The 18,305-nt window shown below is 38.1% G+C and overlaps 1 long non-coding RNA gene across 1 annotated transcript; it reads left to right on the top strand.

Moving 5' to 3' along the window:
- Window positions 1-5,765: 5,765 nt before the first annotated feature.
- On the top strand, window positions 5,766-17,435 carry LOC116653503. Its single transcript, XR_004307495.1, has 2 exons — window positions 5,766-11,205; window positions 15,031-17,435. It is a non-coding gene; the product is annotated as an uncharacterized LOC116653503 (long non-coding RNA).
- Window positions 17,436-18,305: the final 870 nt, after the last annotated feature.

The following is an 18,305-nucleotide window of genomic DNA, read 5'->3' as shown; positions in this document are numbered from 1 at the left end:
CTTTGTATATCTTAGTCTATTACCTAAAGTACATACTGCCTTTGTTACCTGCAGATCTCCCTTACAGACTTAGCTTAAGGATGTAGCTACCTGTCATTCCAATTTGGATCATGAGTGTGCTTTTGAAGCCAGTCTCTTAGTGTCAGTTTCAGAATAAACTCAAACAAAGCATGTTCTCCAGGAGTAAACTAATAATTGCAGCCACTAATGAATGCTTAGTCCCTGGGACAAGGCTAGAGATTGTCCAAAGTGAATCGCATCTGTAATGTCACTGTGGATGCTAAGTCTTTGAATCAATTGTTTTGCTCTACAGTCTGTTTATCCTGCTAGCACACCCTGAGAACCCTAAGGAGACAACACACAGTGGGGCATTAACAAAAGCTAAGGGGATTTTAAAGTCATAAAAAATATTCCAATATGCACAATACTTGTGATACTGAAAATCCCAAGCTTCCTTTAAAGATAACAGCTGCTAGTGAAACCACATTGACAAAAGCAATATCAGAAAATATTTTTAAAAATAAATAAGTGTAAGTTTTGTCTGAATCTGGCCTTGCAAATTGAAGTCGGCCGATAAAAGGAAGCAGGGAGATGCCAACTTGTACCCCACCTTCATAGGATACAGTGGTCGCACTTCCCAGTCTCTGGTATGAAGCTGGAGTTATTTGGTCCCAAGCCAGGTTTTCAGCCAATTAACACTCTTTAGCACTCCCTTTCGAATGCAAACAGAAATGCTTTCAAATGTAAAATTGTCCACAAAGTGATGTTGATAGTCTCATGTTGATTTGAGACAGTCCTTACCAGTCTCAGACACATGGATGTGGAAACTTCAAATATGATTTTAGATTGCAAAAGGCAAAGTTATTTCAGAACAAGTAGAAAAGTATTAAATGCACTAATAAGGATACATCCAGAAAAAGCGTACAAGGCTGCTGACTTACAATCAGATAAAGAGAAGCAAATAATTACTGGGAGAACAGAGAGAGAGAGAAGGGAGGTGGTTAGTAGCTATGACTATCTGAGAGAATAATCATCAGAGATATAAGAAGTGCATTGAACCTGAGGACAATTTCAGTACAAAAATAAATGGAGGTAAACAGCCTAGATGTGAGGTTAGCCAATAAGGTTGTTGGAAAGGTTCTTTCTTGCACTTGGAAAATAGAAGTAGAGAAAACAATACAGCCAATTTAAACATATATCATAAGTTATTTATGAATGATAAGCTACAAGAAATTAATCTGTCTAAGCAGGAAACCAAGTTAAATGCCTGTAAAGACCTTCAGTTTCGCATCTTGCAACTTCTTACTCTAGTGGATAAGGACAGGTTTTGATGGCTAAAATAGATGATCTTAGAGTGGTCTTTCCAACTGTAATGATTCTATGACTCAGCTACGCAGAAATCTAGATATTCCCTTGTTGAATATGTTTGTGAGTTGTTTTGTTTACTTTTTTTTTTTTCCCCTGTTTCTTTCGTTGCCTGTATTTTGCCTTATATGTTTTAATCATGGGTAGTACATTCCCTGCTTCTTTTTCTTTTCTTTTTTGTTGTTGTTGTTTTGTTTTGTTTTACCATTGTATTAAGATGACCTTTGAAAATTTCATTATTTTGTTTCATGTCCACAACAGATCGACTATTTCAGATAATTAAAAATTGAAAAATGCCAGCTATGCAGAAGATTAGGTAAAGTTTGCCCTGAAATTGTAATGGAGTCTTGTACAATGGTTATTCCCATTTGAATTCTTTTCCATTAGAAATAAGTGATTTATTTTATTTATTTTTTTTCTAATTTAAAAAATCACACAAATGCCTTTTGACATTCAACAATCAAGGAAGTTGGATTATTATTACTGGGCAGAACAGTCTCCAACATTTTCAAGCTGTCAAGGACTTTGCGCCTGGAAAATAAAGTGCAGCCTGTGACCATGTGTTCTCACATTCAGTAATACAATACAAAAACATACTCAGCTTTACAGCTCATTGATTTTATGCTACTTATGCCCTTGTGAAGGTATGGGTTATTTTGTTTTGCATGCATAAAGTGGTGATGGAATAAAACAATTATTACTTGCAAAGGACTGCTCATTGCAAGTATAATTTTTTTTTTTTTCACCTTGAGGGAGGTATCTGTTTTAAAGGTATGTGCAAGGCAGAACCATGGAAACTTTTTCTGTATTTCAATTATAACTACTAGAGTATAGCCATAATTTCCATTTATATTAAATCTTGTAATTTAAAGCACTTTTAAAGTTCAGGCTCTGAGTTCTCTAAATTTCTGTAACAAACAAAATGATTTCCACAGCTGAATGCAAGGAAATAAATTTTTAAAAATATGAAGGAAACAACAGAGACAATGGAACAGAAACACAATTTAGCCTACCTGTTTCTAAGTAAAGAGGTACGTATTGATTGTGTTTTCTAATCACTGATTATTTTGCTTGTAATTAGTGTTTTAGTGTTATAGAAATAAGAAAATCCAAATAGCTGTTATTTTGCTATGTCTTTCAGGACTAAAAAATATTTTTTTCTTGCTGTTTTCTAAGGTAATGAACTTACAGTGAGTGAAATAACGCACAGTAATTGGTTTCAAGGATGAGTTTCTAATGATTGCTATCTATTGATTTGGCATTGCAGGCAATTTGAGTATACTGAACATGAAATATTACCTTCACTTAGAATTTATTTAGTTCAAATGATTTCTGGAGATGTTTGCTTATTCATTATTTCTACTTATTTTGATGTTCACTATGCAGGGCTTTCTATACTTCATTTTAAAGGCAGTGGGGAAATACCTAAGACTCTTCTAGCGCAAAATATATCCAGTGTTTAGAACTTCACTTGTGCAGGGGAAGACTGCAATCTCTTCCTTTAATCTCATAAAACTATCTAAACAATGCTTTTATCCCGTCGCAGCATATGTGTGGATATATGTTTCTAATTCATCACAAAAATACTTAATGTTTGGAGATAACAGTTTATGTCTGTTATCATTCATAGAGGGAAATCCAAAGCAAAAGCTGCCTCTTGCCACCACTAGATATCAGTGCAAGCATAATTTCCAGTTGCTCCCAAATGCAGGGATGCAAGATATAAATCAATATGTAGGCTGTCATGTAACAAATTAATGATTTTTATCAGATACTTGAAGAAACCATATTTTTTATAGAAGAAGAAAAAAATGACTTTTACCTTTCCAGAAAGAAAGCAGTGAAGCATATCACGGTAAGTATGCCAGTCAACAGTTTAGTAGTTTTGTTTCAGAACTATAAAGACAAATAGCAATGTTGGAGACTAAAATGAATGATTTAACGATACCTAAAGCCCTCCAGTTTTAATTCTAATATAATCATGAAAACAGGCTGCATATTCAATAAAAAATATTTTTTACTATACCTTAATTGTAAAAAAAAAAACCAAACAACATTGTATTATTTAAAGAATTTAAATTAGACTTGTCCTTTTTGTACTGATGCAAAGATTGCTATTAAGGATATACTGTTTTTTAAAGTGTTTTTAAGTTGCTCAGCTTATAGTTTTTGTGTGCCCCGGTGGCGCAAGTGGTAGGAATGCCGCATTGCAACACCGGAGGCCCTGGGTTCGAATCCCCCCTGTGGCACAAGTGGTAGAAGTGCCGCTCTGCTACACAGGAGGCTCAAATCCCGGGGGGTTAGACTCGATGATCTCTAAGGTCCCTTCCAACCCGCACAAGACCATGATGATACTATGATACTATTATGATAGAGGAAATTTATCAAGGAGATAAAAAGTTGTTTTAGAACTGTGGAATTCAGGTTCTATGATCAGGCATCTGGAAATTAACATATATATTATTTTTTATATTTATATGCTACTATTGAGGTGAAGAAAACAAATGTGTGGTATTAAGAATTTTAAAAGTATGGAGATAAAAATGCAACTGTAATAGAAACAGAAAAAGCAGAATCTCCTCATTTTTATGTGTAGTTTTGTTTGTGTGTGTGTGTGTGTGTGTGTGTGTGTTTTGTTTGGTTGTTTTGTTTTGTTTTTCCTTTTTCAGTCTGTGATCACTTTTGTGCCATGACTGTATGCATCTGGATCAAGTGCCCACCCATGCCTTCATTAGTTGATTATCAGGTGCAGAAACTTTGGCATGACTGGTCTTATGGAGAAAAGGCTTGATTAGCTCTTGGTTTTGGACAATACTGCTGAATGTCTTTGTGCTTTGCTATAACGCATAATATATTATAAAGTCTTGCTCTTACTGCAAGAATTATCTTCAGGATTAAATGAATGGAATGGTGAATTCTTATTATATATTTTATGACTAGACTAACATTTGCATGAAAACCAGCTTTCTGTTTACATTATTCTCAGAGTTTACATATTCTCAGGGTTGTATAGACAGGGATCCTAATCTTCCTTAGCTTCTTCAACCCGGGTAAGATATATTTCAAAAGTATCTACATTGTTTTCTTGCCACATTCTATAGCATTTAGCCTTCTCTCTTCTTAGCCTTGAGTCCCTGAATTTTGAACACAGTGCAACAGTTCTATCACCAGCATACCATGAATTCTACAACAGCTCTTTTTTTCAGCAAAGCCTGCTACTGATTTCTGATCATAAGCCACTTGATTTTCCCACTTTGTGTTCCAAGAGCAATTTTGTGATGACAATCAAAAGAATAAGAGAAGTGCAGTTTAAGTACCTTTAAAAGGTACTCAATTAAAAAAAAATTAAGAAAAAGATACTGGATTAATACAATTAAAGAGAGTAAATATATTCCATGTACAACCCAGAGGTAGCAGAATGTTCATATTGCCACAATAATACAATTACTTCGCTAATTATTTTAAATCTTTCTGTTGAGTGCAGTAGAATACAATACATTTGAACTATGTCAAATAAACAAAAAACTGGGAAGAAACTACTGTCCAGAAGTTAGGGAAGAATTATTGAACAATATATGCTTTATCACAAGTGTCTACAAGAATATCAGATTGATTTATTTAGTGCTAACTGTTTTAAGACCATTTCAGTTGAAAACATTTTATGTAAGAAGTATTCACTGAGATCTCTATGCCTGGACGTGCAGCTAAATAGTAAACTGTTCCAGTCGTCAGTCATCTCTCGTGCATCAGCAATCTACACATTTTTCATCAAAGATAGTATCACATCTCTTGAGCCATTCTTTTCTGTTTTCTAGAAGACTGGCCACGTGCCTGAGAGGCTTTCACTGGTTTATAAAATAATGTAGAGAGCAATGGGAAGGTGTCAGAGTCATTTGAAAGTTCTCACTCTTGGAAAGTCATTGAGGGGAAGAAGCAAGGTATCAGGAGTGAAACTGCTGCTAGGGAAGGAAACATAACTGAAAGAAAGAGCTGATGATGCTCAAGTACTATCCATAGTAAAATTCTATTTTCATATAAGCAATGTTATAGTATGACATTTTACTGCCTTCACTGTGCAGATCTCTGAGTAGTTGAGGAATTAGAGGCACCACATTTGACAGTTTTTCTTTTCCCTTCATACAAACAGTTGAACAAAGTCCCTAGTAACTCATAGTACTTAAGAAACAGAAAGCTTAAACTCAATTAGAATCATAGAATCATAGAATTACCCAGGTTGGAAAAGACCTTGAAGATCATTAAGTCCGACCGCAGCCTAACCATAGTACCCTAACTCTTAACAACCCTCTGCTAAATCATGTCCCTGAGCACCACATCCAAACAGCTCTTAAACACATCCAGGGATGGCGATTCAACCACCTCCCTGGGGAGCCTATTCCAGTAGTTAACTACCCTTTCTGTAAAGAAGTGTTTCCTAATATCCAACCTAAACTTGCCCTGGCGCAACTTGAGGCCATAAATTCTTTAAATCCACAATAAAGATGATACAACATGTTTACAGTTTTTAAAATGCATTACTGATTCTGCAGGCACCATTAAAAACTCTGCATTCATAATGCACAGTAATGTGGTACCACAACAACTTTGCATTTTGAGCATGCTAATATGCTACATTTACTAGGTATCTGGAATGGAAAATGCATGGATTTTTGATGGTTATTGCTGTACCTAACTTCTACTCTCTCTCTTTCCAGATCACAGCATACACAAAGTAACCTACTTAGATTCAGTTCTACTGTAAGCTGATTTATTTTTTTTTCCTTTCAGATCCATTTAACCCAGATTCTTATGGTTCTTACTGCAAATCTTGGCACTAGATTAGTATCTATCATACTGGTAACCACTGGAAAGTTTGCATGGTTGGTATGTTGTCCTTCTCTTTGACTTGCATGGCTAGATTTCTCCGTAGGATCTTCAAAATTCAGTAGCTTTCAATTTATTCTGCTGATTCACATAAAGAAAGCAGGCTTTATTATTATCTATTCATTATGTTTCCAGCCATAGTTCATCCTAGCTTTGGAGTTCCCATATTCACGTTAATTTGCTGCGTTGGCAAGCATGTAGCCCCCTTAAATCCAGGTTTACAAACCATTTATTAGAATAATTCATAATTAATTGAGTTTCTAATGTGCCTTTTGGGCACAACGCCCCTGGATGCACAGCATTAAAAGTTCTATTAAAGTGTGGCCTGATCAACTGATTAATAGATTTTTATTTTTATAGGAACCTTTTGCATATGTGAGTGTAATTATATTCTGTCACTTTCAGGAAAAAATGAAGCTATTCAGGCAGACGAATGCTTTTGTCTTGTTACTTAATTAATTTAATGTTGTGTGAAAAGGCCAGATTTACAGTTCTGCAGAAGCAAGTTCTCTTTATTCACAGCAATGAACTGACCCCTTCAGGTTCCCATAACTCTCTTCTGCTTACCCGTGTGCTACATACAGTCTGAAGCAGATTCAGTTTAGAGGTATGAATTTACTGTAAAATGCCAAATTGTCTTGAATGTAACTGAACGTAACTAACATTGTTATTTTCAAGCTTTTTTCTTCTTTCCAAAATCTTTTGTTTTCTACAGTCTACAAACAATATGGAATACTTTCCAAATTCCAATATGGACATTCTGTTTATACTTTGCAGTGCACATAAGATATAAAAGAAGATGTGAGCTCTAGCTGTTTTGCAGGAAAGGAGATTGAACAAGTCTCTCCTAATATTTATTTGCTAAAAAGGTGGGTGTAATTTTAGAAAATCTTTGAAAGTTTATTTACTGGCATGTCTAGGATAGAGCTCCCTGGAATCTCCCAGTATTTATATACTAGATGTAGCATCTCTCAATATTGACATCTCTCAATATTCCCAGAATACCTTCTACCAGTAAATATGTTTCGATTTGTAAAGCATGAGTACCTAGAAGAAAAAGAAGTACTTGATACTTTTAAAAAATGAAAAACAAAACAAAAAGCAACATCTTTGATACTTATGAAAGTACTTTTATAAGTATTTAATACTTTCTGAAAGTTTTATCACTGCATCTTGTGGCATACCTTAGGTTTTTGTTGTAATCAGCTCCTCTTCCAAGAATGGATTTTGTTATTGGCTTGAAACACTCCCTAAATTCTATTTCTGTATGTTTGAGACTGATTACTGATGCAAGATAGTTCTTCACCAACTTCTTTTCTCTTTCTAGGACTCTGTTGAACAGAAATGCATATGTGTAAAGCTGGTATTGGTATTAAGGTTTCACTGTTTCAGTCTTCTATAAGGAATCCCATCTCAAGTTTTGAGGACATTTCTCTTCCTAAGAGATTGTTTTTACTCTCTACATTGTAGGCTGTGATTATTTGTACTGAATGCAGAATGTGAAGGGGCTGCCAACAGAGTAAAATTTCAATGAAAAAGGATTTTCTTTTTACCCCCCTCAAACACTGAATGGTTAAGATGCTTTTCCTAACAGTGACTGGGGGAAGGTAAGCCAGCCCTAAAAGTACTCACTTTGGAGAGTAACCTTTGAGACTTTTACTTCTGTACTGACTGGAATTCTTGCTATCTCCTTCAAAAGGAAGCTTTCCAAAGAAGTACAAAATTGATACTAGTGTAGAAGAATATGCTGAGAAAATAAAATTGTTTGCAACAGTAATGTATATATAATATATATCACTAGCTTTAAAAACTTTCAAAGATCAGCTGCATTGCTGTATTGTAGAGTGAAAAATGCCTTTAGTATTTACAGGCAGTATAAACCCATCTCTACTATACGCTGCAAAATAACTCTCATTATGAAGATAAGCCCTCGTAATGAAAGATTTGGATTTAAGTGAACAAACAGGAAAGTTTTAACTTGAAATGGTGTCTACTTCTAAAAAGGTATATTTCAAATATGTCTGTTCAGTCCTGGAAATGCCTTTGTAGCAGAACATTGTGGAAGATCTTTCAGCTGTTACTGTGCTTCACCACAGTCCTAACCCTTCCTGTATTTGCAGTATCAAAACTCACACTCCTTCACCTCTCCTGCATATCACAAGCAGTAGTAATTCTTATCTGTAACTCTGCTTTTTCAACACAGTGTTTTGATCTTGTCTTGGAGTAGTTTCTAAGGTAACATTCCAGTACACCTGATGCATCTTTGTCAGAACACCTAAATCTCTGTCTTTAGTATCTCTTGTATCTAGATCTCTCTTGCATGAAAATAGACAGACATCAGAAAATTCCTATGGTGCTTTTGAAATGTGCTAAGTCTGAAATAAAAAATAGTAATTCTAAGAAATGTTAGCAAATTTTTGTCCTGAGCTACTGTCTTTACATTCTCTCATTTTATTTTTCCATTACTACTACATCAATCAATTCTTTTTCTTCATAAATATATATTTTAGTATTGTACAGGTCAGGATGGAGAGTCCATTTTTTTGTCCGTTTAGGATCACAGTTACTCAAACTGATATATCAACCTCATCATTTTAAGCAGTTTTTAAATAAAATTGAAGATGGTAAGTAATGCTGCAAAAAGAAAAGCCCACATATGTTTAAAATGTTCTCTCACATTCTCCCTTGTTATTTTCCCCGAGAAGATTAAATTAGTTTGGTACAGCTCTGGTTATAATGATCTGATTCCTGGTGCTATTGTGATTAAACTGGGTGCATTAAAGTAAGCAATGATAAATTAAAAGCACAGTAGAAATCTTGATGGGTTTGTGTAGATGAGTAATCTGAACTGGAAATAAAAATGCTCATTATTCTGTGCTATAAATGAACTTTTACATTATGAATAGAAGAGGTAAAATCATGTGTGGTGCGGTGCTGCATTATAGAGAGGCTGAGTATTAATGCACAGACTACAGTCTTCCCTTAGATTACTAAAGGCAAACACTAGCTTTCACAATACCTCAGTAGCATTTCTTTGTATGTGCAAAAACAAATGCAGCAGTACCCTTCCAGCTGAACACCCAGATTTTCATAATTCTTTTAGAAAATACTCAGTAAATGCATTCCTTTAAAGTGGTGACAGAATATACTGCCATTTGTTTCAGTACAGAATAGAATAGTTAAACACAGAACTAGGAATTCCTAATAATGTGGCTTTATTCTAAAAAAGTTTTTAAGATATAATCTGTGATCTGTGCTTTAATCTTCATTCCTGTCTTCTTTCACAGATTAAAAAGAAAGTGAAACTTGAGTGTAATAAGACTTTTTTCTTGGTGATATAGTGTAGTGACAGTGTTTTGCTCATGAGCTGTGCTTCCCAGATTAAGTAACTTAATCTGTGCTGTTTTGAAATCCAAATAAAATGTCAGAAATACAACACAGCAAAATAATTACATAAAAACCCAAGGAATCTAAAAGAAATCTGTGCTTTTCAGTTAAATGGTTCCACATAGTAAATGACAAGACTCTCCATACAAAGTGTAAAGATACAATCAGCCTTTGTGAGAACATTTTATTTTATTATATTCAGAAATAGCACTTTCTATTATCTTGTTTCATAAGTAGAGTTTCTCATGAAATTTCCATTACTGCCCAGTAGGAACAATAGAATGAACTGTGTGGGTTGGGATGCCTATTGATAAAATAAAAATATGTTTGGGCCTATTGAGTCAAAACTTTCCGATCCCTATTAGATTTCAGAGGTCTGTTATGTAGGACATCAGTTGTGAACAAACTTAAGATGATTGTTTTGAGACTTTCTTTGATGACTGCTGTGTGCTGAGCTTCATAAATCCTACACTCCAAACAAATTAATGAAATATCCCCCTTTCTCAAATATTCTTTACCTGAAATAAAGTGAGTTTTTAAGATTAAAACTCCCTTCTGCTGTTGAATTGATGAAGGGAAATTAAAAGAATAGTTTTATCATTCATCTATGCAACCTGAAGTGCCAAACTGATAAAAATGAGATAATTTTGCTTCTGAAAGATTTGATTATGGAGCCAAGTGAAAGGAGTTCTCATTTAACTCCTACTATAATTAGACTTCAGTGTTGAAATGAACCAACCTAGATAATTATCTGAACAGAGAACAACCCTGTCAGCTCTGAGTGCTGACAGCTGGTGCTCTGTGTTTGCCAACATGCCCTGTTGTGTTAAATTTAGTTACACAGAAATAATCTGTGTGTATTGTATTTGTTCTAAGATTCTACTTTGCCTTGTAGAAGCAGCACTCGTGCAGTTCAGCCTTTCCTCAACTGAATAAGCCAATGACAGAGAAAGTATTCTTTCCAAAGCTGACTAGTTGGCAAATGTGATCTAATAATTTGGTTCTATTTCACAAAACTGACCCTCATTTTAAAAATCATTCTCACGTGGGTGACAGCCAAATTCTTACTTTGTCTGCTTTATGGAACGATTCCACTGATCCTAAACTGCACAGGATCTGAGACAGGCACCTTATGAGTTCATATATCGCATTTATAAGCATCTATAGAAACAGCAAATTCTGAAATACAGACAATGCAGAAAGATGTTCATTGGACTGCAGAGACTGAGGCCTGCAGTCTTGAACTGCAAGTGGAAAGCAAGGTATGTTCTGGCTTTTGCTCATGTTCTGCTTCTCCCAGTTTAGCTGAAGCATAATATATTTGCTTCCATCCTGCACAGTGAAAGAAGAAATATGAGCAAAGCCAGAGAATATACATGGAAATATGTAAGTATCCTGCTTTAAGGTCAGTAATGCTGGAATTGGCTTTACTAATTGGTATGAGGAAGACTGAATGTATTAATCCAAACATTCATATCATAGAATCACAGAATCACAGAATTGAAGGAACCGCTAGAGATCATCGAGTCCAACCCCCCTGCCGAAGCAGTTTCCCTACACCACATCGCACAGGTAGGTGTCCAGGTGGGTTTTGAATATCTTCAGAGAAGGAGACTCCACCACTTCCCTGGGCAGCCTGTTCCAGTGCTCTGTTACCCTCACCGTAAAGAAGTTCTTGCACAAATTCGTGTGGAACTTCCTATGCTGAAGTTTCAGCCCATTACCCCTAGTCCTGTCCCCACACACTACTGAAAAGAGACCAGCCTTGCCACTATGGCCCCCGCACCTCAGGTATTTATAAACCTGGATCAAGTCCACTCTCAGCTTTCATTTCTCAAGGCTAAACAGACCCAGTTCACTTAGTCTCTCCTCATAGGGGAGATGCTCCAGGCCCTTCACCATCTTTGTGGTCCTCTGCTGGACTCTTTCCAAGAGATCCCTGTCTTTTTTGTACTGGGGAGCCCAGAACTGGACACAATATTCCAGATGAGGCCTCACCAGTGCAGAGTAGAGGGGGAGGATCACCTCCCTTGACCTGCTGAACATGCTCTTTTTAATGCACCCCAGTATGCCATTGGCTTTTTGGCTACAAGGGCACACTGCTGGCTCATGGCCAACTTCTCGTCCACCAGGACGCCCAGGTCCCTCTCAGCAGAGCTCCTCTCCAGCAGGTCTTCCCCCAGCCTGGTCCTCAGCTTTCCTTTGTTGCCTGGTGTAACCCACAAATAATCTGCTTTATTATGTGTTTTGCTGCCAGTTCTAGCCTAGGGTTCTTTGGCAGTCATAAAGTACTTGCATCACCCTAACCCAGAAATGCCTTATCCATATTGCTACTGCTGCTGTCTGAGGAAGATGGCTGTTTCCATACAACATCTGGTTAGAAATACCCATACGTTGTCAGATGTAAGTTACTGGCAAGGATATTCCTCAGTAACTTTCCAAGTGAAGTGGTACATTCTCTGACCAAAACAGATACATTCTCAAGGAGCGGTGTGATAGAGGCAGTTAGAGTACTGATTTAATTAAATGATTTTATTATTATTTCTGTTACCCAATAGGCTTAGTTCACTCTGAGAAGGCCTTTGAAACCCTTGATTTTCATTCACAAGTGTACTCTTTGAAACCTGCTCTCTGTGGAAATTCTGTCTAGCAAGTTTATCTTTAAATCAGCTCTTGAGCAATTGGAGAGACTACTCTGATTTAACAAGGTCTTTCCTCTCCTGTTCTATCTTTCATTAAGCATGTCTAAGGTGCAGCGTACTCTATGAAGAATTACTTTGAATGCCTGGATGCAGGCCTGTCAGAACCATGTTGGGCAGCTATCTCTGCATAAATCAGAGCTCCCTGGTCTAGATGCTGAAGGTCATGTCTGTGTAAGATGTCTCCTGTCCCAGAGATCTTCTGTTTTGTTTTATTATTATTCAGAGTGGAGAATATCTAGCCAAGTCAGAGGAAGGAAAACTGATGCAAAATACGAATCTTTTGTCTACCTGTCCAGCCCTCTGTTCCAACAGCATGCAGGCAGAATTCTGCTATGGAAGGGAATTGTTTCTTTTTTTTTCTCTGAATAATGTGGTTTTTTGAGTCTAGAGTTCAAAGCTTCATTGTTAAACAAAGGACTATTAAAAAGTCTTTAATTTCCTGAAGCTTTTAGTGAATGATGGAGGGTACTATAATAGTTCCAGTTTCTTGGAACTGCTTTTTCATTACACAGAAATCCCAGTCAAGCATGTATTGTCTGTAAACTATGTTATTGTTAATGGCAACTTCATAATGGAACAAGTTTTGCAATAGCAACGTAGGGTTCAGATGTACCTGAAAGGAAATAAGGGAGAAATGAATGTCTTGAGAAAAAACAGGTTTGCTTATGCACTTTGTCTGCATTCATCTGATTTCTTTGTCAACGTGCCCTGCTCCAAGCATAGTACAATGAGGGCATAGATCTGGGGATGAAACAGATGGACAGAATATGTCAAATGCCTACATAAATGTATGAGAGCAGTACTAAGGTTTAGACTGTGGTGCTTGTTTATAAGTGACTTGAGCTTTCTCCTTCAAAGTGCTGATCTGTACTACTTAAGGCTACTGCAAGCATTGCTACAGCAAGTTCTGTACAGTCATTCTTTAATTACATAGTTACTGCCATGTTTTGGAGCAAACCACCACTATAAACAATGTTTCAGGAAAAGGTTCTTGCTAGGAAGATAAACAGATCTCTGTTTGCATAAGCTAAAAAGTGGAAGCAGGCTGTGCATGACTGCACTAAGGATAAATGTTCAGACTTTGCCAGCCTTAAGTGCTATAGATGGTGGAAACTCTGTCCCTGATGCTGCTGCCCTACTGCTTGGCTCATGCACCAACACAAAGCAGGGGAGTTTGTCAGCACAGTCTGGCCTCCCCTTTTGCCTCAACAGCAAAAGGCACCATTCAGCACTGGTCCCATCACCTTTGTGCAGGTATTGTTCAGTTGTGTTGCAGTTCTGTGAGGTATCTTGGTGCTGTTGCTTGCACTGGGCACTGGTGGTTGATCTGTTTGCCTTTCTGGAATGCTGAATGCTCCTCCCTGGGAACAGTAAAGCTTTTATGTAATAATGAGAACTATGTTTTGATGTTCTGTGAATCCTAATGTGAAATGGATTGTCTCTTTTTTGAGACTGAGTGGATGGTAGGTATTTAAGAAGTCAACGTTGACAGTCCAAAGAGCGAATTTATGGTAAGCTGTTCTGAATTGTTACGGTTAGAGCCTTTGTAGTTTCACAGTGAATTTTCAAATTTATACCTCAGATCTAATGTGTGTGGGCAAAATTCTGCCAGCTGGCAAAGCAAGGCTCAGGCTGTGCACTCTGCCTTGGTCCTAACTTGAAAGCAGAGCTCTAATAAGCTGTGTTCCTCTCTACTGTGTTTGGGAACTTCTGTGCAGGACTTCAAGCGATAGACAGTCACAGACACTGCAGGTGAAAACTTCTTGCTTCTTGGTTCCAAAAGCAAATCAAGAGTTTATAAATGTTGGTCTGGTGGCTCAGGAAATCTGTCCATCTATGACATGTGAACAGTTAGGAGAACTTTTTAGGTGTTGCAGCGTTATGCTTGTGAAGCTCAAGAACTGGTCTTTAACCAGGAGTGTTGCTCTGGTTTCTGCCTCTTCACACTCAAGTGTCACACATCCAGCTGTTGGTGGGGCAGGGAAGTGCTAGGAGACTGGGACAGATCCCCAGCTGCACCATGGGTGCTGGGTGCAACTGCACTTATGAAATAGAGACAAAAAAACACTCAATTGCTTCATGGTTTGAGTTAACCAGATTTGATGGGGTGATTCTTGTGCTGGCTCAGAAAGTGCTACCAGTGATAAAGATGAGAGGTGTCCCCTCTTATGGCAAGCTATTTTAAAAGAAAATTCTAATGAGGATTAAATAGATGGGCATGTGATTTCTGAGCTTCTGCCCACCTGAGTATTCTGAACGATGCTGCCTTTAGCAGTGTGAAGTTAGTCAGAAGTAATGTGCATTAAGTGAATGTCTTAACTGCTCTCATCCGTGGTCCTTGTACTTACCTAGAGGTATCATGTTCTTGTGTCGCACACTTTGTCTGCTGACGTCTGGTCATGTGCTGCTTTGGCAAAGGACTATTTTGTTTTCCTGTCTGGAGCTTGAGGAAAGCAGAGTTGGTCTGATAATAACGGGGAGAAAACAAACAAAAACAGTGATTGAGTTTCACTCTGTAATTCACTGAAATGATGAACACTAAAACAACAGCACTGTTGACTGTGGGGGAGCTCTGGTATCTGGAGTTTCCCTCGAGTGCTGAGGGAGGAGGGGGCTGTCATGGGTGCAGGTATGTCCATGTGTGCTGAGGGAGCTGATAGGTGTTTGCTGAATTGCTCTCTGTCATTTTTGACAGGTCTTGGAGAACAGAAGAGGTGCCTGAAGACTGGAGGATAGCCAGTGTCACTACAGAAAGGGCAAGAAGGAGGATCTGGGAAACTACAGGACAGTCAGTCTCACCTCTGTTCCTGGGAAAGTGACAGAACAGCTTGTTCTGAATGCTATCTCCAAGCAATTGGAAGAGAAGGTTATCAGGAATAGTCAACATGGATTCATCAAGGGGAAATCAGGCTCAACCAACCTCATAGCCTTCTATGATGGCATCTCTGGCTGGGTAGATGAGAGGAGAGCAGTGGGTATTGTCTATGTTGACTTCAGCAAAGCTTTTGATATTGTCTCTCACGTCGTTCTGATAACAAAGCTGAGAAAGTGTGGGATAGATGAGTGGACAGTGAGGTGGCTTGAGAACTGGCTGACTGGCTGAGCTCAGAGGGTGGTGATCGATGGTGCAGAGTCCAGTTGAAGACCTGTGACTAGCAGTGCTCCCCCAGGGGTCTGTGATGGATCTGGTCTTGTTCAATATCTTCATCGATGACCCTGATGAGGAGTTAGTGTCTACTCTCACAAGTATGTCAATTAAACAAAGCTGGGAGGTATGGCTGACACACCTGATGGCTGTGATACTATTCAGTAAGACCTGGACAGGTTGGAGAGCTGGGCGGTGAGAAACCAGATGGAGTTTAACAGAAGCAAGTGTAGAGTCTTGAACCTGGGAAGAAATAATCACAAGTGTCAGTGCAGGTTGGTTCGTGACCTGCAGGAGAGGAGCTCTGCATAGAAGGACCTGGGGGTCCTGGTGCATGAAAGGCTGGCCATGAGCCAGCAGTGTGCCCTTGTAGCCGAGAATGCTAATGGGATCCTGGGGTGCACTAAGAGGAGCGTGGCCAGCCAGTCAAGAGTTGATCCTCCCCCTCTACTCTGCCCTGGTGAGGCCTCACTTGGAGTACTGCATCCATATCTGGGCTCCCTGGTACAAAAAAGACAGGGATCTCCTGGAAACAGTCCAGTGGAGGATGATAAAAGTGCCTGCACCACCTCCCCTATGAGTGGGTCTGTTCAGCCTTGAGAAGACTGAGAGGGGATGTGATTAATGTTTATAAGTATTATAAGTGTGGGAGACAAAGGGACATGACCAGCTTCTTTTTAGTAGTCTGTGGGAACAGGACAAAGGGAAATGGCTGTTAACTGGAACATAGGAAGTTATGTGCCAATAAGCAAAAGATGGAGAGGGATGTCTGCTTACTGCTGTTGAAGTGCTAGTGCTGAAGTTTAGAAGATTTCTCTGCATTGCAGTCCTTAACTTTTTTTATAATTTTATAATTTGTGTCATTATAAATTAGTAAATGGGTTGAGAACTGGTATGTTGTGGATACCCATCAGTGATGCACACCACCACTTGCTGAAGTTATGCAGAGATTGCCACTACTCATATGTGTGAGACTGAGATGTGTTGGACCATGTAGCATTCATCTTGACAAATGTGGTTTTGAATGTTAAGCAGAGGACCACGTAGTAATACAAACAACCTCTATGCAGTGATGGTGTTCTCTTTCTGTGTTTTGTCAGGATTTTATGCTGGTTGGTACTTGCTGGAATTTTTGGTGTTTCTTCTATATTTCCTTCACACATGCAGTGGTATTTGTGAACCTACACGATTGTCAAAGGAGTGGGATTTTTATTTGGAAACTTGGACTGAATTTTCATTATAGATAATTTGCTCATTCTATGTATTGTGCAGCTTTTTTTTTCCCTTTTTTTTTCCCCCCCAAATTAGCCTTGAAATAGAAGTAGTTTATCTCAATATGCTCTCAGGTCAGTGCACAAGTAACATTAAAGACACAGATCTGTATTTTGAGTACATGCAGTGTGCTGAATATATCCTTACAGCACCTTTCATCCTAAGAATCATTCAGATCTTCTCAGAGAGGAGTGCCCTTAAAGCAGCAATGTTGAGAGTACATTGGTTTTGTACAGGCTTACAATGTAGTGGCCTGCCAAATAATTCTTGGGAAGTGTTACTTTTTGAAATGTAGCTCGATGCCCTGCTGTGCTCTTGAAATGTAACTGATGAGTTACTGCTGTGGTGATGCATATAGATACTTCATTCAACCACTGTGATTACTTTATGAAGTCCTTTAGACTTACCTGATAAACAATAAAAATCAATGAAATTTCTTATTACATTGTCTGCAGCTGCTGAAAACTATATTATAAGTTGCATGAATGGTAAGAGTTATATGTGACAGAATTAACATATGTAGAAATTCTGTGAAGTTTTCTTGTATGGTTAAAATAGTGTTCTTGCTGGAGAGGGAAAAAAAAAAACACAAAAAAACCAAAAAAAAAACCAGGCAGAATATTACATATTTATCTTAGTTATTGTGCTTCGGTCAGTATGACTGGAATTAGATTCCCTTAGGATGAAATTAAACTAGAAGATCAACTCTTGGGGTGAATCAGTTAACTTTGGAGTAAAATAATAATAATAGATGTTGCATTTTTAGTTTCTAACTGTTATGCATAGCAGAAATGGAAAACAAAACTAAACAGCAACAAGAAGACACCTGTACAATGAAAAATAGATATTGTCCAAATGATACTGCTGGAGCTCTGAAACTAACAGTGCAATAATCATTAGGATGTTCTCTTACGAATATCTAACATACCACTGTCTGCCAGGTCTTGGGAACAATCAGGTAAAAGTGACCTTCTGCCTCTATCTGTGATCATCTTATCGGGGTGATGGCTAAGCAATTCAGTTTGTCATTTATTTTCTGTTCTTCATTTAGCTGTAAAAACAAAGAAAATGTAACGCTGATGTGGCTTTAGACTCCAGATATTAGAAAAACATCAGCAAATTGTTCTCACCAACCATGCAGTCTTTGTTGCCAGAAGCTATGAATTGCATCCAGACTGACTCTTTAGACTGTATTGATTCCAATGTAAAAGCTCACTGCCAAAAATATGAAGCCTGATTATATTGCCTTCATTGCTAGTTGTGTTGAAAGGATTTGGGGGGTACTGCTGCACAGCAAGCTGAATGTGAGCCAGCAATGTGCCCTTACAGCCCAGAAAGCTAACTGTGTCCTGGGCTGCATCGAAAGAAGCATGACCCGTAGGGCAAGGGAGGTGGTCCTGCCCCTCTGCTCTGCACTGGTGAGATGTCACTTGGAGTTCTGCATCCAGATGTGGAATCCTCAGTACAGGAAAGCCAAGAAACTGTTGAAGCACATCCAGAGAAGGGCCACAGAAACAGTTTGAGGGATAGAAGACCTTCTCTACTCTGTAGAG

Source organism: Coturnix japonica, chromosome 5 (assembly GCF_001577835.2).
Source record: "Coturnix japonica isolate 7356 chromosome 5, Coturnix japonica 2.1, whole genome shotgun sequence".
NCBI lineage: Eukaryota > Metazoa > Chordata > Aves > Galliformes > Phasianidae > Coturnix > Coturnix japonica.
The sequence above is the reverse complement of the archived record's forward strand: the minus strand, read 5'-3'. Positions and strand labels throughout refer to the sequence as shown.